Consider the following 26,665-nt stretch of genomic DNA (forward strand, 5'->3'; position numbering starts at 1 on the left):
TCCACATCTGCAGGGTCTGGATCAATATGCCACTTCCGAGAAGCGACGGCCACTACCCGTATCCTCTGAAAGATGCACTCTGCAACCAAAGGCAACTCCGCCTCAACTCTCTGAAGTCTGCCCTCATCCTGTATCTCATAGTAGAGGCATCTACCATCCTCAGTGCAAGCTCTGACAGCAATCAGGATCTCCAATTGTGTAAAGGCTCCCATCCACCGTGGGGCCGTTGGCTCGAAAGGCGTGAACCACTCCTCAGTGAGTGCAAACTGAATGTCATCCCTCATAATCAGCCCCCCTCTAAAGTGACTCAGCCTCTCTGCCTGGATCTCCTCCGGGAGACTGCAAAAGGCCTGCCAATCTCCAAAACTGCGTGATGGGCTTGCCGCCAATGGTCCCCAGACTGGACGAGGCCGAGAACCCAGCATATGACCCTGCTCTGTGCGTACCGCGGGGCTCCAGATGAGCGGCTCTCTAGCCCGCTCCTCATCACAAGTGGGAGGTCTCTGAGAAAGTCCCAGTCTCAGCAACTCCCAAGCTCGCAGGATACTCAAGGCAAATCTGTCCTCCCATCCTCTACTGAGGCCTATCCTCCTCATCTCTATGAAGATCCACCGAATCTCTGGTGCCCAAGTGTCCCCTGCTGGGGGAGCTCTAGCCTGCAGCCGCTGAAAAAGAAGCTCCTTCCAAGGCTCAGCGCCTGGAAGCAGCCCCCGAACAATAAGCTTCCCCAACAAGACTCTACTCTGATCAGCTGGATCTATAATGCCCAAGCCCCCCTGGGCCAGCGGAAGAGTAATAACTGCCCAAGCAACCTTAGCCCGGGCCGGCTGACCATCCTGCCCAGACCAAAGAAAGTTCCTGATCAGCCTCTGTACCTGGCTGATGCAAGAGCTCGAGAAAATCCAGCAAGACGTGATATACCACATAGTCGCTAAAAGCACCTGATTTGTCACCACCACCCTCCCAGCCAAGGATAGCCGAGCTGTACTCCAATATAAAAGCTTCTTCCGAATGCTCAGAAGAAGCGGGGCGATCTGCTGCTCAGGTGACAAATCAAGTCCAATCTCGCATCCCAGATACCGCACTGCTGTGCCAGGAGGAATCCATCTAAAACCCGGGTCTAGGCTCCATGCCGAAGCGGGAGCGCTACTGATCCAAAAAGCCACTGTCTTGCTCCAATTGATCAATGCTCCCGAAGCCACACCAAAAACCTGTAGCGACTGATCTGCCCTCTGTAGATTGGCCTCCTAGCCATGCATAAACAATCCCGTGTCATCAGCAAACTCAAAATCGAGCAAGTCCTCACCCCGGACTGGAAGCTGGAGTTCTCTCAAACCAACCTCCTCTGTTGTCAGATACATGCTCATAGCCTCTGCAAAGAAAAGAAAAAGGAACGGGGCGAGAGGGCATCCCTGACGGACTGATCTGGTCAACTCAAAACTCGGCCCCCGTCCTCCTGCCATCAACACCTGGCTACGAGCTGTGGAATATAGGGCCGCTGCTCCTCGAATCCAGTCTGGCTCAAAACCCAGGCGAAGCATAGTGCCCTCTAGAAAACCCCAATCGACTCTATCGTATGCCTTCTCAAAATCGAGAAGCATAACGACCAAGTCCTCACCGAGAAATCTAGCTTGAGCCGTCGCCTCCCAGAACGTGAAAATGTTGTCAAGGATACTACGCTCCTTGACGAATCCTGTCTGGGTAGCATGAATCAAATCCCCAAGGAAGGACCGGATCCTCAAACTCAAGGCCTTTGCTAGGACCTTGTAGACAGTATTGAGGATCGTAATAGGCCTCCAATGCCGAATATCATCTGACACTCCCTCCCCCTTGGGGATAACAAAGATCAAGCCCTCTGAAAAACTCTGTGGCATCACCCCAGTGTCCAAAACATGCTGAAAACCCCTGCGGAGGCCTGGCCCCAAAAGGTCCCAATAGCGCATAAAAAAGGCAGGCGTCAATCCGTCCTCCCCAAGGCAACTATGACGTGGAAGGACCCTCAAAGCCTCAACAAGCTCATCCTCTGAAAGGGGCTCACCCAAAACTGTGCGCATACGATTTGTGACCCTCCTCTGCACATGGGCCCACACAGTCTGTCTGCAAGCATCACGTGCCTCCGTGGCTGGCTCCGCTGAAAGCACGTCTCTATAGAACTCAGTGGCAATAGCTCTAATCTCCCCAGGCTCAGTGGCTAACGATCCGTCCTACCTCCTGAGCTGACGTACTCCTGCTCGAGCATGGCGGGGTCCAGTGATCTCAAAAAACTCCCCAGTCACTCTATCACCAAGCTGCGTCCACTGAGAGGCCTCTGCCTCTCTAACCTGCGTCCACTGAGAGGCCTCTGCCTCTCTAACCTCCTGGCGTGCCTGGCTCAGCTGGGACGCCACCCACTCACATGTAGGCAGTTGCTCTTAAAGACGCTAGAGCGAAGCAAGGCTACGTCTCAAGCGACGCTCCCACTCTCGTGTCTCTCCCAGCCTGTCAAGGCTCTAGCGTGCAAAAAAGAGTTGAGCTCGATGAGTCCCTGGGCACACTGGCCTGCTGCATCCAAGTCAGATCTCTGGCCATCATGCCATATCCTCTCAATGTCCTCAAAAAGACTGGGGTCTGTAAGTATCCTCTCTGGGATCCTCAACTGCAAGCTAGTCTCCCGTGTCCTCTCCTCAAGTGTCAAAATAACTGGCGCATGGTCTGAAAAAGAGGTGCCAGCAAGAATGCCAACGGAGCCACCACGCTCCCCGAACCTGTCGCCCACATAGAAGCGATCAATCCGTGATAGATTACTCCCTCCCTGCCGGCGATCCGACCAAGAGAAACTAAGACTGTTCTGAGAACGGGAGAAAGCCTCATGCTGCCATGCATCATTGATCCGCAGTGTCATACAAAATCGCTCCCAAGCTGCAAGCTCCGTGCCATGCACTGTAACATGACTGCCTCCCACCCTATCGGCCGGGTCCTCAAGCATGTTGAAGTCTCCCCCGACACACCAATGTGCGGCCTCGGGCAATGCATTTGTAACAAGGGTCCAGAACTCTGCTCTGGCACTAGCATGACTGGGCGCATAGACATTGAGCACACCAAAGTGCTCATCGTACACATCCTCAGAATAACATACTGCGCTCTACCAGGCACAATGACCCCGCGATCCACAATGGCCTGCCGCCATACATCCGCAATGACCATACATACTCCTCCCTGCCCACCCAAGGGGCCAAAACCTGCAGACCAAAATGTGTCCCATCTACCAGGCATCACCGAACCATATCTCCGAATCCTGCTCTCACTCAAATGGTGCTCCGCATCATCAGAATATCAATACTGTCCCCAACCAGGCATCTCTGAAGCTCCTGCCTCAAGCAACCACGATAACGTACATAGTGTGCGCCGCCAAGGCCCTGTACATTCCATGAGATAATCCTGATTCCTCATGGATGACCTGCTGAGGTGGAGGCTGTCTCAGCCATACGGCGGGCCTTCGCAAGCGGCTTGGATGGAGAGTAATCTCCATCCGAGAGGCTACGAATCTGCCCACCCGGTGTGCTGCAAGAGTCTCAACCATACGGCGGGCCTTCGCAAGTGGCTTGGATGGAGAGTAATCTCCATCCGAGCGGCTACGAATCTGCCCACCCGCCGGTGTGCTGCAAGAGTCTCGGACTACGCGCCAGTGGCTGTGTCCCATAGCGACTGCCTCCCACTCAGAGAGAGAAACCTCATGTATGCATACATAGCCAGGGTCTCGCGTTAGGTCTGCCACTATGCGAACCACCAAATGTCGATTCCCAGAGGCATCCGCACTCCCAGTATCAAAGAAATGTGCCAACTCCCAGAGTCGGCCTATCACGTCTCTCATCTCCAAATCGCTCACATGGTGAGAAAACTCAACTGCCTGTGTCCGCAAAATACTAAGAGCGAGATCCAGAGTCCACTCCTGGTCACTAGTGCCGCAAAGAGGGAAGGAGAAGGCCACCGCTGAATCAAGTGCCTCCTCCCCTCGGGCAGGAGGTATCACCACACGAACTCTGATGGGTGCTGGCTCATGGAGGCCCTCCGCTCCAAAAAGGCGTGTAAAGGAGTAGTCGAAGGCCTCCGAGCGTTGTCTAGTGTCGAGACTACTCAGCCAACTGCGGATAGAGGATATCTGTGAAGCACGAATTGGGATGGTAGGTCTCCTCTGCGATGCACGAGCAACGTCGGTGCTCAATGCCCGCCGGACTGCAGGTGAGCGCCAGGGTACTGCCAGTGCCGCCCGGGGAACTGAGGCGAGCGGAGGGGGAGGAGGGGGGGGAGAAGGGGGTGGGGAAGGAGACGCTGAAAATGCGGGAGCGGGAACGGGAGGAGGGGAGGGTGGAAGCGAGGCGGGAGGGGGAGACGGGGGAGGGGGGGGTGGAGGTGGAGGTGGAGGTGGAGGTGGAGGTGGAGGTGGAGGTGGAGGTGAAGGGGGGGGTGCTGGCGTCTCCTGATCCTCAGTCTGCGCTCGGGTCTCCTCCTGGAGGGGAGCAAAGCTGTTCCTCACTGAAACCCAATGATGCTGAGGCTGTGTCTGCTACTGCGTCGGTCTCTGGGCATGCTGCTGTGGCTGTCTCCCTCTACGACGCCCCTGTCCAGGCTGCCAATCAGAGGTCTCTGTGGGCTGAGCAGGTGTCCCGGAGGCTGCCTGCCGAGCCGCATCTGTGGGCGGGCCATCGGAGGTTTGCTGCTACGGTGAAGGTTGGGGTCTCCTGTGAGGGCAGGCCTTGGCCATGTGGCCGACTTGCCTGCATGTAAAACACTGGTTCGGGAGCCCCGAAAACTCCACTCTCTGATCGATCCACCCCCCCCCTATCCTAGGTAACTGAATGACCTTCGGAAGGGAGGAGATGTCAAGAACCAAAACTCTGACCGAAGGAAGGCCAGCTGCTCTAGCCACCACTGAAGCTGCTGTGGGGCCAGTCTCAAGCACCGAGCCCACCAATGATCGTATCCTAGAAAGGAGCGGAAGGTACTCGCGGCGAACTCCAGGAAAGCAAACTGTGACATGGAATAGGCGCTCTCCCTGCTCGGCCGCTGCTGGGTCGAAACCATGCTGCCAATGTCTGAAGAAGGCCCGAGCGCCCCTAATGTCAAGGGGACTCATGGCTAGGACCTGGGCCACGCTCTGGGCTTTCTTGAACTCAATCTAGTAGTGTCCGCGGCCCAGTAACTGAACGTCCAGGATCTTGCCCACATCTACAAGAAGGCGAGCCTGGAGAAGATCCCGGATCTCCCCTCTGCTGGGGCGAGTGCCAACTATACGGCAAATGGTGGAATGTGCCTGGAGGCGTTCCACCTCTGCGGGGGCGAGGCTCGCTTCCTCTTCTGGCGAAAGAGAAAGCCTGATGGGGGTATCCTCAGGGGCGGGCAAGGGGGCTAAGGAAGAGTCCCTCTTTGAGATGGGGCGGGAGGAACCTCCATCAGAGTCTGAAGCTGAGTCGAGGGCGAAGCGAAGACGGAGGGTCCTGCAAGAACCAAGCTCCACGAAAAAGCAGAGCGGGGAGGGGAAGAGGGGGAAGGGCGGAATACAGAGGGGGGAGGGGCGGAAGACAGAGGGGAGGGGGGGCGGGGGCAGGCAGGTGGGCGGGACGCGGAGGAAGGGGGGAGCGGGGGGCCGTGAAGGAGACGGGGGCAGGCGATGGGCGCATAAGGGGGGGCGGGCAGGGGCGATGGGCGCGAAAGGGGGGGCGGGGGGCGCGAAAAGCACAGGGGGGCGGGGGGGGGGGTGCGAGCAGGCGGGGAGAGGCGAAGGCTCGAAGGCGGGGAGGGGGGGTGCGAGCAGGCGGGGAAGGGCGAAGGCAGCTCGAGCAAGGGGCGGGGGGCGAAAGCTTCAGCGAGCAAGCTTGTCAGAGGAAAGTTGATTTCCTTTCCAACAAATGAAGCTGAAACAACTTTTCCCATTGTCTAGACCTACTCATGGAGGATGTGGGGAAGCTAGAGTGGGTGAAGAGGGTGGTTGCACAAGGCCTATCCATTGTGAATTTCTTCACAAAGAAGGTAAAGGTGCTCGCTATGTTTCGCGACCAAAGCGACTTGGAGCTTAAGAAGCCCTCTTCCACGCGGTTTGCCTACATGTGGCTTCTCTTGGAGCGGCTATACGATGTGCAACCAAAGCTCTAGATGACCGTGGTCTCCCCGGATTTTGTCGCATGGCTAAGGGAGGAGTTGGCGACTAGTGCGGACGAGGCCGGAGCTGTTCAACGGCTATGCATGAGAGAGTCCTTTTGGCGCGAGGTGCGTGCGCACGGGCTTATACACACATTTTACCAGTTTTGCTGCACCGATACATTCGTGTTTAACAGATTTTTCGCGCATATAAATGCGACTTTGGTAGACTTTACACGTAGATACATGCGAATAGAGAGCAAAAATAAAAAATCCAGAGAGTGGTATTTGGTGCCTGAAATCTATTCCAGCATTCCAGCACCCAATAGCACTCTCTGGGATTTTTTTTTTGGTGCATTGCACCATCCACGAAGAACATTTTGTGCATTGTCAATACACGATTCAAGAACGACATTATCAATACACGATTCAAGAAAGACATAAATGCAATACTATCAAAATTTTATGTGTGCTGAAATAAGCCCATGGCTTTCATTATGTAAAAACATATATACAAGGGAGTCCATATGTCGAAGTAGCCCATGGCTTCAATATAAACAGATATATACAAAATCAAATTGGTTTGTCTAAAAAAGCCTGACTCCATTGTATAGGGTTTTGCGCATGGCCGACATGGAGGGCTCCACATTGGGGCTACTCACCCACTTCATGCAAGAGGCTCTAGCAGAGATTCGTGCGACCACCGTGCTTGATGAGGAGGACCCTGACACACCTATGGAGGGGATTAGGTAAACGGTTAAACCCATGTCCCATGTTTTCAAATCTCGTTTTCACAACTCTTTCTCGTTCCTTAAAGACTTAACCTTAAAGTGAAATTTTTGCATTCTAGGGATCCCACCGAGCCTCCACTCACTCCACGACGCGATTCGATCGTGGCACTTGTGGAGAGGAGGTGGCGATGGATGCATAGACCTATCCATGGTCTTGCGGCCTTGTTGCATCCCACTTACAAAGTACCAAGGCTCTTCGCCGATGAGGAGCTACTTTTCGATCAGGATGCCTACTTGCCAAGGATACTTTCCGTCCACGAGCAAAGAGACTTCCTCCAAGAGCTCATTCAGTATAATGATCAAAGGGGAGCCGCTTTCACGAACCCACTTTGCTTGAGTAGGGAGTCAATGGTCCGGCCACTTTTTTGGTGGGAGTCATTTGGTTATCAAATGGCTCACGTACAAAAAGTGGCTTTGAGAGTCTTGTCGCAGGTGACTATTGAATATATGGTGTATACTCTAGTCTCTAGAGTCCTAACTACTAACTAGTTCTTACATTCTAATTTCTAACTCTCTTATTTTTCATAGGATTGCTCTTCGGGGGCATGTGAGAGAAACTGGAGTTCCTACTCACTCGTACACACAAAGATACGAAACCGTCTCAACACCATGCAGTTGGAGCGGCTTGTATATTGCCGTGCTAACATGCGCATGGTGGAGAAGATACATGACATGGAGATCTCCAAACAGGTAGAGATCTTCAGAGTTCAAAGTTCAACTCATTAATAATGATTTATAAATGCATGTGCCATGACTACAGTCTAATAATTTATAAATGTTTGAACTTTGCTTTCAGGTGAATGTCGACGAGTTCAAGTTGACAGTGGACACTCTTAAGAGTGTCCACAAGGAGCGAGATCCAGATGAGGCCATATATGCCGATCTCTATAGGGAGCTAGAGGAGATTGACCATCGAGTTTCTCGTACTCGTAGAGGTCGCGTAGCTAGAGGTGGCACACAGGTAGATATTCACTCTGAGATGTCTGATTGATGAGGCTAGGGCACGGGAGAGGAGATTATACTGCTGCTTTGTGGATTTTTGCAAAGCATTTGACACGGTGCTACGGGAGAGACTCTTCCAGCGCCTCCAATCATTGGGGATCCCATCAGAGATGGTTTGGGGCATCTATGCTTTATATGAGCAGGTCCTCGCGTGCATACGATGTCCCAGGGGGCTATCTGATGTTATTGCTAGCACCATAGGTGTGAAGCAAGGATGTCCACTCTCTCCTACACTATTTGGGTTATACATTGATGAGGTGGCTGACTTCATTGTTCGTACCACAGTCCACATTATGTTATATGCACATGATATTATTTTGGTCTCTGAGTCGCAGATGGGACTACAGCATCATCTCCATGCACTCGATGACTTCTGCACAGAGGGGACTTACAGTGAACCTTGGGAAAACCGAGGTCATGATTTTCCACACCTCAGGACCGGTTCGACGACAGGCCATCTTCACACTAGCAGGAGGACAGGTAGAGGTGGTAGACTCATGTGTGTACTTGGGGATTACATTTGCGACTCCACCAGGAAGATTTACTATGACACAGGCAGCCAGGGATAGACTCACACGAGGGTATGCAACTCTGGCCATGCTAGAGAAACAATGTCACCAGGCACACTTCTAGGAGCCCCGCACGAAAGCGTGATTGTTTGATACACTAGTCACCCCTGCTTTGATGTATGCTGCAACAGTATGGGCACCTAGGCCATCTCCATGGTCTCAGATAGAGAGGCCTCAGATTCTCATGCTCTCGCGGATGATCTGCAATAAACCCTCTGTCCCATATGAGATTGTCCGAGCGGAGTTTGCCGCACCTCCTATGCTAGTAGAGGCCCTCTTCCAGACAATCTGCTTCATACAGAGGATCAGAGATATGCCATCAGATCGACTCACATAGAGCTTTTGAGGCATCCAGGCAGCTCGCAGAGAGTGGAGATAGGAGATCATGGTACTCACAGATGATACAGTGGCTCACTCAGCATGGTCTCAACATAGATCACCTGCCACCTTTCAAGTATGATATACATGCACCACACATCCAGCTCTCTCACAGTGAGAGGAACAGAGTCCTTCGGCAGGATTTATGGCAGCGATACACTCAGATGCTATACTACAGAGATCAATTTATGCGTATCTCAGCAGATGGATTCATTCAGCGACCCGGATACATGGATGTGTACATGCCTCACAGTGCCGGAGTGGCGATTAGCTAGCTCAGAGTGTACATGCCTCACAGTGCCGAAGTGGTGATTAGCCAGCTCAGAGTGTCATCACACCAGCTTGAGATTGAGGCAAGTAGGGCAACACGAATCCCCATAGCACAGAGGATATGCAGACTATGCCAGGAGGAGGTTGAGAGTGAGGAGCATTATGTATGCAGATGCAGAGCATATAGTGACATTAGAGAGAGATACACCACCATCTTCAGTGGACATCCCTCACTCCGCCAGATCATGGAATCCGCAGACCAGCACAGATTTGGCCAATTCTTGCTAGAGTCACAGTGCCACCGAGAGGCACTACTACGGACTCATACCACACGGAGAGGTGGGCGACAGCTCCAGCTCACTGATTTCTTCCAGAGATCTATCCCACTCCCTACCCGGACACAGGAGGGGGTTACACTTCAGCGCGCGCTGAGGACCTCTGAGCTACACGGAGACCGAGAGCACCAGGCTACTAGACTCCCAGACTACATCAGAGGGAGATCACAAAGATACGGGCTCGACATCAGCACCATATCCAAGAGCGACTAGATCACTTACACTCACACCCAAAGATCATGCTCCGAGGGACTTTTGCCTCGCCATCACCTATGTATCACATATTACACCCCCATTATGGTACCGGTTGGAGCTAGACAGATCTGCATTGCATTCTTGTATACCGTATGCATATAGGTTGCATACTGAGCCTCTAGCAGTAGTGCTCCATCCATCACACCCCCTCCACTAGCTCAGTACTTTCATAGTTTATTTCATGTTCATTTTGTCCTTTTTTTTTTCTGGACATCCAAAGGACATTGACAGTTGTACATTGATTTGTCGCATAGGTCGAGTTCGGCCTCTAGTAGACGTTAATACAGCTTTCTTTCTTTCTTTCTCTCTCTCCCCTCTGCAAGTCTCTCTCTCTCTCTCTCTCTCTCTCTCTCTCTCTCTCTCTCTCTCTCTCTGCTGCACCTCCCCGGACCCCTACACACAGGCTGAAATTTTATTCGTACTGTGCTTGAACTTTGAAATATATTTTATAACTCTCGAGTCGTGACTCGTCTTGACATTTCTGCATTTTCTTGATTGCTTTTTGTGCATATGCCATAGATGCCTCGTGCACCGAGTTCCATATGGGCAATGCACAACATCATTCAAGGCACACCCAACACCCCAGGTGTCGATCGCTCCAACACGCACGTGTGGAAGTGCAAATATTGTGGAGGAATATTTACTAGCACAACCACTCGTGTTATTTATCATGTTGGACAAGGTATGGGAGGCAGCATTGGACCATGTGCAAATGCACCATAGGAGGCGGTTGATGAGATTCGGCAAGAGAACCCACGGATCTTCATCGGATCACAACTTGGTAGGGATAGTAAGTCATCATTGAGGATGAGCAGCTAGATACACTTGCGCATATGGGCCCATCAGCTGTTGGGGGAACAGCATGTTCATAAGTGGGTGGACAGATGTCACAGTTAGGCTCAGTGGAAGGGCCATCCACAGGTTTAGGTGCAGGTCCTAGCCGAAAGAGAGCTATAGTAGATGATGGACGATCTCATGTGGAGAATATTGCAGGTGGTAGTGCAGGACGACACCATCAGACCACTCTACGTGGTACATTGAACCAACCCTCATGGGTGAAGGAGAGGTAGCGGAAGACAGAGATAGAGATAGAGCGCACTCTCATTGAGTGCACTATCTCTTTCAATGTCCTTTGCACAGATCAGTGGAAGAGAATGATTAAAGCCGTCTCCAATGTAGGTCCATGTGAGAACTGGACTGGATTAGACTACTAGAAGATGCGGACAACCATGCTAGAGGATGAGAAACAGCGCATAGAGAATGCACTAGAGCCAATAAGATCATCTTGGAAGAAGCATGGTTGTAGTATCATTTCAGATGGATGGAGTGATGTGCGGAGAAGACATCATCAACATCCTTGTTTCTAGTTGCATGGGCACTTGCGTGCAGTGGATGCAGGCAAGGCAGGGGAGAGGATCACTGCAACATTCATCTTCCAGCACATCAGGCGGGCTATTATTGATATTGGCCCAGGTCATTACGAACAATGCATCCAACTGCAAGAGCATGGGAGAGATGATTGAGGCAGAGTTCCTATCCATTGTGTGGACTCCATGTGCTGCACACTGCTTGGACCTCATGATGGAGGACATAGGGAAGCTTCGATGGGTGAAGCCGGTTGTGGATGAGACCGTACACATCACTACCTTCTTCAGGAAGAAACACCAGGCATTATCTATCTTCCGATCCCACTCACACTTGGACATGGTGCGGCCATCCAAGACCCGATTTGCCTATATGTATCTTGTGCTTAGCAAGCTACGTGAGGTACAGGATGCACTTCGAGCCTTAGTGGTATCACCGGCATGGAGGGAGATACATGATTCAACCAACGAGCCCACTTGATACATCAAACGCAAAGTGTTGGATGAGTCCTTTTGGTTTGATATTGAGAGCTTAGCAAAGCTTCTCAAACCCATGTATATCTTCATCCGATTCAGTGACATGGAGGGCTCTACATTGGGGCTCCTCTATCATCATTTTCATCGCATGAGAGAGATGGTGTCATTAGTCACCTCGCCGACTATCACTCCTACCAGGTATATCTAATATCTATTATGTAATATGGTTTATGGTACGTGCTGTAATTTTGGTTATATGATGTACTTACTATTGGATATCTATTTTGAAATTTGGAATGTCAGACGTGGCAAGGTGATGGCCATTGTTGACTCGTGATGGACTTTCATGCGCCGTCCCATTCATGGGATTGCAGCATTACTCCATCCGATGTTCAACAAGGTCGAGCTCCAAACAGACACGCAACACAATTTGCTCAAGGATGCTTATGTGTCTCAAGTGCTTAGCTACGATGACATGGTGACCTTCGATGAGGAGTTGGTCGTCTACCCCAATCGGGTGGGAGTTGCCTTTGGCAAGTTGAGTGCCTCAGCAGTTCAAGGGCAGGCGAAACCACTTACGTGGTGGGACATCCATGGATACCAAGCCAAATCTGTCCAGAAAGTGGCCTTTAGATTGCTATCTCAGGTTTGTAACTTTAAAGTTCTTAGTTTGTATAATGCAACCAATGTGTAATCTTGTCTTTTGACATTTGCCAATGCTATGTGGCATGTGCAGAGTTGCTCTGCTGGTGCATGCGAACGGAATTGGAGTGCATACTCTCTTGTGCACACCAAGATCCATAATCGCTTGAGTACTCAGCAGTTAGAGAGGTTGGTGTTTTGTCAATCCAGCCTCCGTCTTTTGCGCACACTCAAGACAGCCACTGGTGTGAAGCAGGTAAATTACTTGCCAACTCCGAATGTTTATTATTAAACTTCATATGTGTAACCTCATGAGTCATGAGTATTGACTCTTGATACGTGGTATGTGCCATGTCACATGTGGCAGGTGGATCCCTTTACCTTCGATAGGCTCCTCGCTCATACTACTGATGCGGAGGCTCAGCTTCAGGAGGACCGGTTGCAAGACGAGCAGGAGGAGATATACCGAGAGCTCCACAAAGAGCTTGAGAGCATAGATCGAAGGGTTACACATGCTCGATCACGAGCTATGAGTATTCTAGATGCTGATGCTCATGGAGCTTCTGCTAGCAGTCCAGGTGGTCGGTGCTGCCGTGGTGGGCGAGGTCGAGGGTGAGGCCGTGCTCAGATAGCTCAGCAGCACGAGTCTCTTGCACATGATGATGATGATGATGATGATGATGATGATGATCCCTTAGATGAGGGCCCATAGATACGAGTGACACCATTCCTACAGTGCCGGTGGTCAGAGAGCCTGACTATCACTCGGATGGCAACATGTTGACGGATGGAGATGTTTCTTTAGAGTCCTCATGATGAGTAGCTAGATGCTATTATAGTTTATAGTTACTAGTTTTTTTTTTGGTGACTAGTATAGACTTTGCTTTGTTTGTTAGGCCCAACCTCTTAGTTTGAGAGACTCAGGTGCCTAGCCTCTAGGACTCAGAATTGAGATCATATTCTCTGTAGTATCATCATTCATGTATGACATATGTCTACAATCTTATGATTTCAGATTTATCATTTATCCATGATCCATCTCACTTTCATTTATGTTCATTGTTTAATTATTTTATTTGATTATTGATATTTCCATTTGCCATTGTCACTTGTGACTTGTAAGTTGTGCAAAATTGAAATTAAAGGTTGTATAGTATTAGTAAGTGCTTTAATGTTCATTGATGAATCTTCAAACTTCATATTTCAAAAGTTTATAAGTATATATATCGGGGGCAACGTTCACTACGTTTGGAATCTTTTCAACACGTTTTCCAAACGTACTAAACGTATCGTTCACTACATTTGGAACCACCTTGATCAGTGTATCTGTACAGATCAAAAAAGGCAGTCCACTTCGCAAGCCAGCTATCCAAGTAAAGCTCCTGACACTCTTTCTTCTCACCCAAATGAAAAGGCACTTGCAGAGGAGGATTACTAGCTGAAGCTTGGGGAGCCTGGGAGCGTAGCTCCGTGAGTTGTCGTTGTAGATCCAGCACAGTAGCATACAAAGTATACACTCATGGAGCTGCAAGAGGTTGAGGAATAGGAGATGGTTGTGTCAAAGGTAGAGGAGGTTGTACATAACCCGTATATTGAGAATACGGAGTAGCAAACTGTGAAAAAGCATGTAAAAAATTGGGATCCACACCTGTTTGTAAAGCGGGTATAGGTTGTCCCACATACTGAGGGAACACCTGCGGTATACTAGGTTGAACTGTATCACCATCCTGCGTAGGAGCAATACATACTGTAGTCACCCCAAGTTGAGTTGTTGCAAGAGAGGCTGATAAAGGACCAGACACCTCCACAGATGAAACCAAGGTATCCATGTATTCAGCCATGAATCTGTCCAGAAAGAGTACTTGTAAAGAAAGTAAAAGCTTGAGGTGGAGGTGTAAGCTTGTCTAAATAGACGAGAACAGAGGTGATGCACAAAAAAGAGATCAAAAGCAAGCACCTCAGGGTGTTAAAAGGCACAAATTCTGGTCGACTTCAGAATTTTGTGTGCATAAGTGACCAAACACCCAAAAAAGCATACTTGATGCCAAAAAAAGCATCTCAGATATGCGCCCACCAAAAAAGCTCCAAATCAACCTGTTTTTCTGGCAAAAAGCACCACGTGTGCTTTTTTACACACACCACGCACCTACCAGCCATATATAGAGTACTCAGCCCTTGCTGATATGCGCCCACATTCTGGCCATCCAGCCCAGTTATGGGGTGTCCCCCTTCACACCCGGGCATGCCCACTCATGGGTACCACGGCCACACATGGACAGTCACACAGGACAGCCTGAATCAGCTCACAGCAGTGCTTTTCCCCTCTCTCTATGCTCTCGGCAGTGCCCGTACAGCCTTCTCTACACATCAAAATCTCCATGCATGATCATCTAGATCTTCACGCCTCTCTTTCCTCCTGTATCATGGCGACCAGCAGGGCTGTTCACAGCAACTCTAGATCAACCTCAAATCTACGCCTACCCCTCGCAGACAGCCTGAATCAGCTCACAGCAGTGCTTTTCCCCTCTCTCTATGCTCTCGGCAGTGCCCGTACAGCCTTCTCTACACATCAAAATCTCCATGCATGATCATCTAGATCTTCACGCCTCTCTTTCCTCCTGTATCATGGCGACCAGCAGGGCTGTTCACAGCAACTCTAGATCAACCTCAAATCTACGCCTACCCCTCGCAGACAGGGTGACCAGTCCACACAGAAAACCCTGATAGGAACAGCCATGGAGAAAAAAGCTTTCGGATGAAGCCTAGAGATGCAAAAGTGCGGGTACAGACAAAGGTTTTAGGGCAAAGAATCCCCCCGCATAAAACTCAAAAAAGCACCAAAAGCACGATGCTTTTCTCTCTGCTTTTTCACATGGATACGGAGTTCTTTGCAAAACTCCCACACATCCAACCACACCGATCTTCTCCCTTGAGCCCGGTTACTCCCCGCCTTCCGTCCAAGCGTCCCATACCACCCAGACCTTGGAAAGCGAAAAAGCAACCCGACAACTTAAGCTCCAGAAGATCCACGCGATGGATTTTCTCCTCTCCTCCTTTCGGAGATTTCCAAGCTTAATCCAAGTAGGTCTTGCTCTGATACCAATGTAAAGCCCCAACCAGATAAACCCTACGATTAAGCATAAACATGGAAACAAAAGGACATAGCATCAAGCTCACCGCCCAACCATAGAGCCATTCAGGCTCACCCCCAAGCAAGGGGGACAGTAGCATCCAAGACACGGCTCCACGTGCAAAGTCCCTGGCGTCCCATACCACCAGTACACACCCATCGGATGTAAGCACAGAGTAGTCTCAAGGCCTTGATGAAAAACAGGTAGAGGGAGAGGGAACACACACACAGGAGCAAACCCTAATGTATTACTGAAACCCTAGCCATAGAGGGAAGGCATGTCCCATCTCACACAATGCATAAAGCCATAATAGAAAAGCTACAACACACTACTTGTGTTGTGTCCACACACTGCTAACCCTAGCTACTGCCCACACAACTATGACCAGTTGGACGCGGTCATTTATGTCTCACACATGCTACTACCTAACACGCCAGCACATAGTGCAGCTGGCACAAGCTGTCATCGAGCTTGAATCTCAACAGCCCCTCTCAAGCTCATGATGTACTGCCATAGATGAAGATGTAGATGAGCTTGGGCTATCAAAGCTCTCAACACTCTCCCTCAAGCTCATCCCATGTACTCCCAACATAGTACGGAAGTACTCAAACTTCTCCCTGCTAAGTGGCTTTGTATGTCGACCACCTGCTCTTCAATCTTCACATACTGCAAATCCACGGTACCATCCAACACTTTCTCTCTGACAAAATGATAGTGGATCTCTATATGTTTGGTCCGCGCATGAAAGACCGGATTCCTTGCCAACTGTATGATGCTCATGTTGACACAATGAATGACAACCTTGCCATCAATAGGCTCACCCAAATCAGCTAAGAGACTCTTTAATCATACTCCTTCACATGCAGCTATGGTTGCACCCCTATATTCAGCCTCTGTAGTACTGGATAAAGCAATAGTAGGTTGCTTCTTACTGCTCCAACTCACCACTGCACTTCCAAATGTAAAGGCATAACCATTAGTGGACCTTTTGTCATACTAGCTACCTGCCCCATAGTCACAGGGAACGTGGGGGACGGACCCCTGGGACAGGGGAACGCCGTCCCATAATGCGCGGGAACAGAACCGGACAGGGGACGGCCAGGGGACGTGCGAGCCTACGCTACAACAAGGGGACGGCAATTCCGGGACGGCTGGACGGCTGTTCGTGTGGGACGGAGCTCAACAGGACGATCAGCGGACCGTTGCGCAGTCGGCCGTTGCGCCCTGTAAACCGTTGGGCGCCCTATAGCCGTTGGGCGCCCTGTAGCCGTTGGGCAGTCCTCCCCACTTGGCCCATGGCTATAAGAAGAGCCCCCATTGGCAAGGCTCAAGCTCAAGCCTCAACACTCCTCAACTTTCAAGGCTCAAGTGGAAAGCTCATTGGCTCAACACTCCTCAACTTTCAAGGCTCAAGACTCAAGTGGGCATTGGGCAACCCGGCAAGGCTCTAGATGAGGCTTGTGGATGGTATGAAGCCATGCATCGGCAAGGTATATGAGGCTATGGACAGCATGATAGAGAAGCTGAGGGATTTGGAGCCAAATGAGGACAGGTACGAGGAGATCCGTGCCCTATGTGTGCATAGGTGGAACTCCTACTCCTCTCCTTTGCATGTAGCAGCCTATGTGGTGGAACCTGAGTTTCAGGGTAAAGGGCAAGAAAGTGATGCAGAGGTGAGCAAGCTATGGAGACTTGTCTTGACTCGACTTGTGCCTGACCCAAATGTTAGACGGAAGATCCGTGACCAGTTGTCCAGGTATAGGAGCTTTCAGGGCTCTTATGGAGACATGGATGCACAGGATGATCGCTTCAAAGTTGGAGTTGCTTTGTGGTGGGAAGATTTTGGTTTGGATGGACCTGAGCTTTAGTATCTAGTCATCCGCATTCTCAGCCAGGCAATGAGTTCCTCTTGCCTAGAGCAACTTTGGAGCTCATACAGTCACATTGCATCGAAGAAGAGGAACCGTCTTGGGGTGGAACGGGCAAATGATCTAGTCTTTGTGAGTGCAAACTTGCGAATGCTTTGCAAGAGTGCAACTGCAAAGGCTGATGCATTTACCAAGTGGGAGATGTCTCAAGATGATGAGGAGTTGGAGGAGCAAGTGGAGGACATCTCTATGGAGCCTGAAGGCATTGCAAGGACCCATGATCGTGAGGCCAACACTTCACATGTCCCTTGAGGCTTTTTGACATATGTACTACTCTAGTGATAGTCTCTTTTTTGTATGCCACTTACGTGGTTAGGGCCTAGGCCTTTGCCCTTGTCTTTTGCTTTAGCCTTTGGCGACTGGGTGCCCGATCTCCTTTTTTGTAACACCCATTTTTTTGCTAGTATGACTTAATATTGATGCTTTGGAAGTGTAAAGTGACTTTGTTTTAGTATTGTTAAGTTTCTTAAATGAGTGCTTACTTAAAATTGCATATTTTGTATGCCGTCCCATGCCGTCCCCCGTTTCCCGTCCCGGTTCCCAAGAATCCCCGTCCCCGTCCCCGTTTCCCATTACATTCCCCGTCCCCGTTCCCCGTCCCATGTTACTATGACCTGCCTAATCTGCGTCTGTGTAGCCGTGTACATCCAAGCCTTTTACCATGCTCATAAAGAAGACCATAATGTGTAGTGGTCTTTACATAGCGCATAATGCGTCTCAGTCATGTAAATAAGATTGCTGCCAACCATCTTTCTATACATAGATGGATCATCCAACTCTTCACCAAAATCAACCCGCAGCTTCACATTCTGCTCCAAAGGTGTACTCATTGGCTTACACCCTATCATCCCATATCTTACTAACATATCCAATGCATATTGGCGTTGCACTAACCATGTTCCTGCATGGTCTTTGATCACTTCAATCCCAAGAAAATATCTCAATTCACCCAGGTCTTTCATATCAAACTGCCTACTCAATGCCTTCTTAACATGCATAACATCTGTAGCATGATCTCCTGTGACAATCAAGTCATCCACATAGATGACAAGCAAGACAATCCTATGATCTGTTTTCTTCACATAGAGTGAAGAATCTGCTGAAGAAACCTGAAATCCAATGGAGATAAGATATCGGCTTATCTTATCACTCCAAGCACGAGGTGCTTGCTTCAAACCATATAATGCTTTCTTTAAGCTACACACATGAGTGGGAAACCTCGGGTGTACATATCCTTCTAGCAAAAATATAAAGTTCCTCTTGTAAATCACCATTTAGAAATGCCTTTTTCACATCCATTTGATACATTTTCCAACCATTTGCTTCTGCAGCCATAGTAATGACTGCTCTCACTGTTCCCATCTTTGCAACTAGACTAAATGTTTCATCATAGTCCAAGCCTTGGGTTTGTGCATAACCCTTAGCTACCAGCCGCGCTTTATGGCGCTCAATGGAACCATCTGATTTGCATTTCACCTTATAAACCCATTTGCAACCAATGACATTCTTGCCTTGTGGTAAGGCAACTAAATCCCAAGTTTCATTATGGACCAATGCGTCCATCTCAACATCCATTGCCTTCTCCCATACATGCTTCCCAATAGCTTCTGCATAGCATGTAGATTCCACATGCTTCACCAAAGAGGTCATATATGCGTAATGCATAGCAAAGTCACGATATGTCAACCTGTCAACTGGATACCTGACCCTTTGGGATCTCCGCAATGCATGCGGATCACTCTGAACACCTATCACTCTAGCATGTGGAGACACATATCTATCCTGCCTTGCACCTTGTGTGCGTGAAACTCGTACGCCAAGTTCCTCATCCAAACTTTCTGAACTTGACGACTCATAACCTGTAATGCCAATTCCTTCAACCTTCTTTTTCCCTTTATCCACAGCACTACTCCCAGTGCTTGCACTATCATGCCTCAAACGTCCTGACCATGGACGTATAGTACTGCTCTCAGACTCTGCTGGCCCAGACATAGAAGTAGAACTTGTTTGTGGCAAGTTCACATGCACATCAGCATTAATGGAATCAATGATACCCTCATCCTTTGCCTTGTACCAACTAGCAAGTTCATCAAACACCACATCTCGTGAAATAAGCACTTGCCTAGTATGTGGATTGTAACATTTATATGCCTTGCGATCCTCTGCATACCCAACAAAAATGCACTTTTCTGCCTTAGGATCTAGCTTCTTCCTTCTCTCATCTGACACATGCACATAAGCTATGCTACCAAACACTTTGAGGTGTCCAATGTCTGGCCTAAAGCCTGTAAAACGCATCTCTGGCATACTTTCATGTATGGCAGTTGTGGGTGTCTTATTAAGTACATACACTGTTGTGGCACACGCTTCTACCCAATAATAGTCTGGCATGCTCTTTTCATTAAGCATTGCCCTAGCCACATCACCAATGACTCTTATTTTCCTCTCAGCAACACCATTTTGCTAAGGTGTGTACCTGCAAGTTAGCTACCTTCTTATGCCATTCTTTCTCAAGAAGTTCTCAAAAGCATGTGAGGTGTATTTACCACCTCCATCTATCCTCAAACATTTTATCCAACAGCCATACTGCTTCTCTGCAAAAGCTTTGAAGTCCATAAACTTTCCCAATACTTCACTCTTCTCTTTGAGAAAGTAAATCCAAGTCATTCTGCTGAATCAATGAATGTCACATAGTACATGCTGCCTTTCATGGATGGGTTTTGTGCAGGACCCCATACATCACTATAAACAATCTCAAGTGGCCTGCTACTCATGTTGCCTTCTTTAGGAAATGGCAACCTTGCTTGCTTTCCAAACTGGCAAGCATCACATACATGCATACTCCCATCATACTTGAATCTAGACAGCCCACCAACAATGCCTCTTGGCTGCATGTTCTTTAACTTTTGTATGTTCACATGTCCAATCCTTTTATGCCACATTTCAATGTCTTGTACCACATTTCGGCTTTTAGAGAACATAGCCGATTTCAACTCAAGAATCCCAGCATTCAATTTGAATAACCTGCCATCTTTCTTGCCTTTGGCAATGACTCTACATCCATTTTTGAAATCCTCAACGAAGCAACCATGCTTGTTGAAACGAACTTGTAAACCTTACTCACATTTGACCAACTTGCTCAATGCAAATGCACCTTCTGCACACGTCCAATCCTGTAAATGAGCCTTTCTTAGCTCAACCACACTCTGATAAGTGTCCCAGATACTCCAAAGTACTCAACCAACTTCACTGTTGATGTAGAAAATCACACTAAGTGCATTCAAATTGAACTAGCATACGCAGTCCAAAATTTGGCGCACTTTTCGAGGCTTCCAAATGCTTCAAATTAAAATATAGTGCAAGTGTAGATAACTTGCATTAACACCCGAACAAGCTCAATGTTGCATATTAACACCAACCAAGGTGTATACATACCAAAAATATCAAATCCCCTTCTCTGTTTTGAGAAAAACCAGTAAAACCAGTAGCGAAAGCGCTCTAATTTCTTCAAATCTTGTCCAAATTGAGAGACCAGGCATTCATTAGCTTAGCAATGATGTCTACTAACTCCGTGTAAAAGGAATTAGACCAATTGTCAAAATTGAGTGAGTAATTAATCGATTAACGACCTCTGTTTCACTAATCACAATTAACAACACTCTTAATCAAGTCATAATTGGCTCCCAAATGCATAATTGCTCCAACAAAACACATAGCATCCTTCTCCTCTATGTGTACCACAATATTGCTAAGAAAATTGTGCAAGGAATCAACCAACCAAGCCTTAGTTTGACTTCAACCAAGCAAAAAGGAAAAAACCTACTCTGTTTTAGCCTCCTCCCAGGCTGCACCACTTGTAATTAGGGAAAATTGGGGAGTTATGTGTGGCTAATGATGGTATATACATATCAGTTGCCAACACCCCTAGACATGCACCCAGTCCATCAACCTTATGATTTTTGCAAAAAACCGGCTCCAATTGCATCAAAAATGAGCATCTATTCACTGTTTTTTTGAGGGCTTCAAAACATAATTTTTCCAATCCTCTCAATGCATCACACTTGCTCCAGAACCACTCTAGGGCTTACACATGAGTTGCCAACACATTCCCATTGCCAAATACATGAACCTTTGCCAGATTTGCAACCATTTACAAAATACATTCACCGCTATCAAGCTTCAATGGAGAGGTTGCAAAACAGAATTTTTCTTGGCTTTGGGCAACTCAAATCTGATACTGTTTGTGATTTCGCACCTGCAATCCACTCAAGGATGTTTAGCTTTCCTTACCCGGTAGGCCAAGCTCTTAGATTTGGTGAAAATCGGTGTGCTCCAAGCTTCACAGCTCCAATGGCAAGCTCCACAGCTTTTCTTCACAGCTTCTTCTCCCTCTTCTCTCACTCACTCATAAACCCTAATAGAGAGCACCTTGCTCTGATACCATGATGAAAAACAGGTAGAGGGAGAGGGAACACACACATGGGAGCAAACCCTAATGTATTACTGAAACCCTAGCCATAGAGGAAAGCCATGTCCCATCTCACACAATGCATAAAGCCATAATAGAAAAGCTACAACACACTACTTGTGTTGTGTCCACACACTGCTAACCCAAGCCACTATCCACACAACTATGACCAGCTGGACGCGGTCATTTATGTCTCACACATGCTACTACCTAGCACGCGAGCACATAGTGCAGCTGGCACAAGCTGTCATCGAGCTTGAATCTCAACAGCAACTCTCAAGCTCATGATGTACTGCCATAGATGAAGATGTAGATAGCTTGTGCTATCAAAGCTCTCAACAAGCCTCGAGTCCAGGTCTAAGGAGCTCTCTCTCAAAACTCACTCATAAAGTGACTTATATAGGCCTCCTATAAACCAGGAGGCAAATATAGCACATGTCTCATAAAAGCTACTAATCCCCCCACTTACGATGCCTAACCCTGGGCTATGGTTAACCCAACCCAAGGGTCTTAACCCTAGTTAGCCCTAGGACGTAACAGCGTGGGTGAACCCATCACACCTGCGTTTTTTCAGCCATTCAGCCTTGCATTTTTCTCTACAGCTCGCCATCACTTCTCATTCAATGTTGCATTTTTTCAGACCACCATCCATTCTGCTGCCCACCACATGATTCGGGTTTTCTAATGCACACATGATAAAGCCCTGCGTTTTTTATGTGATCCCTTCATCACTGCATATTCCGGCTTATAGCCGTGATTGTTGTATGCTTTTCTCATACTTCTATTAATAGAAGTACTTAGTAGATGACACAACCACCTAGCTTTCCATGATGAAAGGGAACATCTCTCAATCTCAATAGTCCACCCCCCACCCCCCCCCCATAGGGGGGATCCACGCGTTACCGTATGTGACTCACGGGGATTCAAATGATCCTTGAGTTTCCCGAAAGGGGAAACAGACGAATCTCCGGTTGTATCAAGCCATCTATGCACGCTTTGCCGCGAACATTGAGGACTTTTGACTAGCTTCCACAGAAAAATCAACTAGCACAAGTCTTGCGGCATTTGGGCTACCCATCATCACACCCCACTCCCCTTATCCTAACTGCCGTACAACCGCCCCCCACCCCCCCCCCCCCGCCCCGGGGTGCCTCCCCACTCTAGTTAAGGCTTTCTAGTGGATTCCCCAAAAGCACCCCCACGCGCTACGTTGAGCGCCAAGGCACTAATATCTCCATGAAACTGCAGACACCCCCCCCCCCACCCAAAAAAAAAAAAAAACAATTTCTCTCTCTTAAACATTCAGGAAAAACTATTGTATTGGAGCTCCGCAAGGTCCTAGACCGAAGAGTGGTGGTCGCCAACCAGGTTCGTCTGGCCACCATGTGGTATATTACGGCCTTCTCGTGGTCTGCATCAACCACACCCAACGCCTCATTCGCAACTTTCTGTGGGCAGGAGGTGAAAGCAGAGAAACCCAAACAAAGGTTGTTAGCCCATGTTCACATGTGGCACTACTCATATCATATATGCCAATAAATTCCCCTTGTAGTGGTAATGTGAACCTGTATAAGGTGGGTAGCAAATCACTCTCTGTAGGAGGGTAAGCCCAAAGCTTTGCAGAAACTTCTCTCGACTCTCGAGGCAACGCCTTCATGAACAGACCTGCAACATTGTCTTGTGTAGAGCAGTAAGATAATGTGATCTCCCTTTCATGTATCCGCTCTCTGACATAATGATAATGAATCTCGATGTGCTTAGTGCGTGCATGAAACAAAGGGTTTCATGCAACGGCTATAGCACTCTGACTGTCAGCGAGTATAGTAGTGGGTGTCTGTTGAAACTTGACACTCACGAAGATCAGCCATCAATAGCCTCAGCCATACACAATCTACTACGGCTCAGCCTCACAAGTAGATGTGGCAACAGTGGGTTGCTTTTTGCTCAACCATGATATGCATGAATGGCCAAAAAAGAAACAATTCCCACTGGTGGATTGTTGTGTATCATAGTCACCAGCCCACTTTGAATCACTGTAAGCATGTAGCTGCAAGTTTCCCCCAACGGGATATACCAAAGCAAGATCCAGGGTGCCCTGAACATAGCGGATGATTCGCTACACTGCTTGCCAATGCTTTTTAACTGGGCTGTGCATAAATTTGCTACATTGGGAAACCCCAAACTGAATATCTGGCCATGTGTTGCATAAGTATATGAGGCAGTCCACTGCTTGGCTGTAAACACTCATATCAAAAGACTCTCCAACATGATACATGCTCAATTTGAGCCCTAGCTCCATCGGAGTAGAGATGGGCTAACCAAGGGCACTTTTTCCTTTGGGTTTTTCCCCTTGGAGATCTGGTGTGAAAGGACACCATCTACTTTAGTTGTACTATGATATTATGGAGTTGACCTTCTAGCTCCACACATTTCAATGCAATCTTCTCTTTGCATCTCTCATGTGTGTGCCTGCTTGTGAGTGTGCTCTTGTGCCAAACCCTAATTTTGTTCCTGCAGCTCCCCTCCTCAACATTTTGAGGTGTGATGAGCTCATGTATGGGCTGATTTTGAGCACCCAAATGCTGTCCATTAGGCAAAGTTGATGGCTGATCTCTTGTGCCATCAATTTCCAACGGGAGAAGCTTTTCAAACATGTTATGTGGGCCTTAAGGTGGCTGTCCAAAAAATTCAGCCAAATGCCTGGTCTGAATTTTCAACAAGCACATCCTTGCTGTTTAAAATCCTGTGTGTGGAAGGATTAAAGAGATGGTAGTCTTTACTGCCATTACTGTAACCCACAAATATGCACTTAGTGGCTTTGTCATCAAGCTTACCTCGCAATTGCTAAGTAAGAGTGGTAACTACATGAGCATCATGCTCTCTCCTATCAAACCTGTCAAGCTGATATAACCCATGGTACAATGTGCCAAATGTGACTAATGCATAGCCACCTTCACAGTCTTTGGCTGTGCACCTGTCATCCTCAAAGTTGACTGCATATCCTCTTTTAGCGAAAGAGGACACGGACAACAAGTTCTTTCTAATCCCAGGCACATACAATACATATGGAAGGGATAAGTCTGCACCATCTACTGTTGTGAGGATCACCTCACCAATACCGTGAACTAGATAAGAAGAATTATTTGCACATGTTACCCGTTTGCCTTCAGGGGCAGCCATAAGCTTCTTAAACAAATTCCTATGTGAGGTAATGTGTTTAGAAGCACCACTATCAAAGTTCCATGTGTCGTGTCTTTCATTGACACTGAGAGACATATGTTCTAATGATGCATCATAACTACTCTTCCTGCACAAGATTTACTGGCGCATCATCTTTCCCTGCAGGTGATGAAGAAGAATCTACAACCTTACCACTTTCCTTTTTATTCTCCTTTGCAAGCCACTTTCTACACTCATTTAAATAGTGACCCGGCTTTTTGCAACAGTGACACTTGCCCTTTTTCTTGGGCTTACCTGCATCATTTTTAGCCTTTTGTGAAGGCTGTCCCAAATCAGCCTTTGGTTGAAAACTTTTCCTTTGCCCTTGTCTTGGGCAACAAAAGCCCCATAACTTCCATTGCCATGCATGACGGAAGATTTAATCTTCCGATTATGCTCCTCCTATACCAACAAACCAACCAGCTCTTCAAACAAGATTGGTGTAACTATTTGGCCCTCCTAGCTCTAGTTCACATGATGAAACCCATGCCCGGATACCAGACAGGTGGAAGACGACATGGGGACAGGGTCCATAAGGTTTGATTAAGAAAAATCACCATTCTTGATCAAAAAAAGCAAGAAAAAGCAAAAAGTCAAACAGGGTTGACCGCAAGCCAAGGGCACCATTGGAAAGAGGAAACTAAGCCGGACCAAAAAGCTAAAAGGTGCTTTCTCAAAAAGCAGCTCTACGGCCAAAAAGCAAGGCCTTAAAGCTAGAAAAGCAAAGCAACAAAAGTTGAGTAATATTTTATTAATAAAAGCAAAAGAGCAAAAGCAAAGGCAAAAAGGGAAAAGCAAAGCATAAAAAGGCAAAGCAAAAGCATTAAGGCTTTTTGGCAAAAAGCCAAGTATAAAAGAAGCATGAGCCTCTCTTGAGCATCAAGTTGAAGAAGAACCTCTTCATCGTGTTGCCATCTTCGTTGAAACATGGAGATCCTCTTCTCCATCATCTACTTGATCATGAACCAAATTATGGAATTTCCATCACTGTCCATTGATTCAGAGCACCTTCATCGGCTGTAGTGCCACGTCATCATCTGTCCGTACAGCCATACAGACCTTTACGGACTGAAATTTTAGAAACCCTAAAAATTTTCAGAAACCCTAAAACTACTATAAAAATCCTAAAAACTGCTTTTTGGAGGTTTTTATCGCCCGAAAACCATTAAAACAAGTTTTATATCAATTTTCTTGCCAAAAAGAGCTTTTCCATGGTTTTCTTCATCGACAAGGCTGTAGGAGTTGTGGAGATTACTCATGGGATGAGGGAGTGATTCTTGGACTCCGATTTGGATTGGGACTACAACTTGGATTGGAACTTGGATTTGGATCTGGGCTTAGATATAGACTTCGATATTGGATTGGACATGGAACATAGAGTTTGACTTCAACCAAGCAAAAAGGAAAAAACCTACTCTGTTTTAGCCTCCTCCCAGGCTGCACCGCTTGTAATTAGGGAAAATTGGGGAGTTATGTGTGGCTAATGATGGTATATACATATCAGTTGCCAACACCCCTAGACATGCACCCAGTCCATCAACCTTATGATTTTTGCAAAAAACCGGCTCCAATAATTGCATCAAAAATGAGCATCTATTCACTGTTTTTTTGAGGGCTTCAAAACATAATTTTTCCAATCCTCTCAATGCATCACACTTGCTCCAGAACCACTCTAGGGCTTACACATGAGTTGCCAACACATTCCCATTGCCAAATACATGA

At 47.9% G+C, this 26,665-nt stretch overlaps 1 protein-coding gene and 1 pseudogene across 10 annotated transcripts in view; one reads left to right on the plus strand and one right to left on the minus strand.

Annotated features, from left to right (window-relative positions):
- The window catches only part of LOC147624239 (uncharacterized), a 120,286-nt gene that overhangs the window by 34,693 nt on the left and 58,928 nt on the right, over positions 1 to 26,665 (minus strand). The gene's annotated exons all lie outside the window — the stretch shown is intronic.
- LOC147624240 (uncharacterized) lies at positions 8,191 to 9,672 on the plus strand (annotated as a pseudogene).

Source organism: Cibotium barometz, chromosome 25 (assembly GCF_041138505.1).
Source record: "Cibotium barometz isolate CiBa-2024 chromosome 25, ASM4113850v1, whole genome shotgun sequence".
NCBI lineage: Eukaryota > Viridiplantae > Streptophyta > Polypodiopsida > Cyatheales > Cibotiaceae > Cibotium > Cibotium barometz.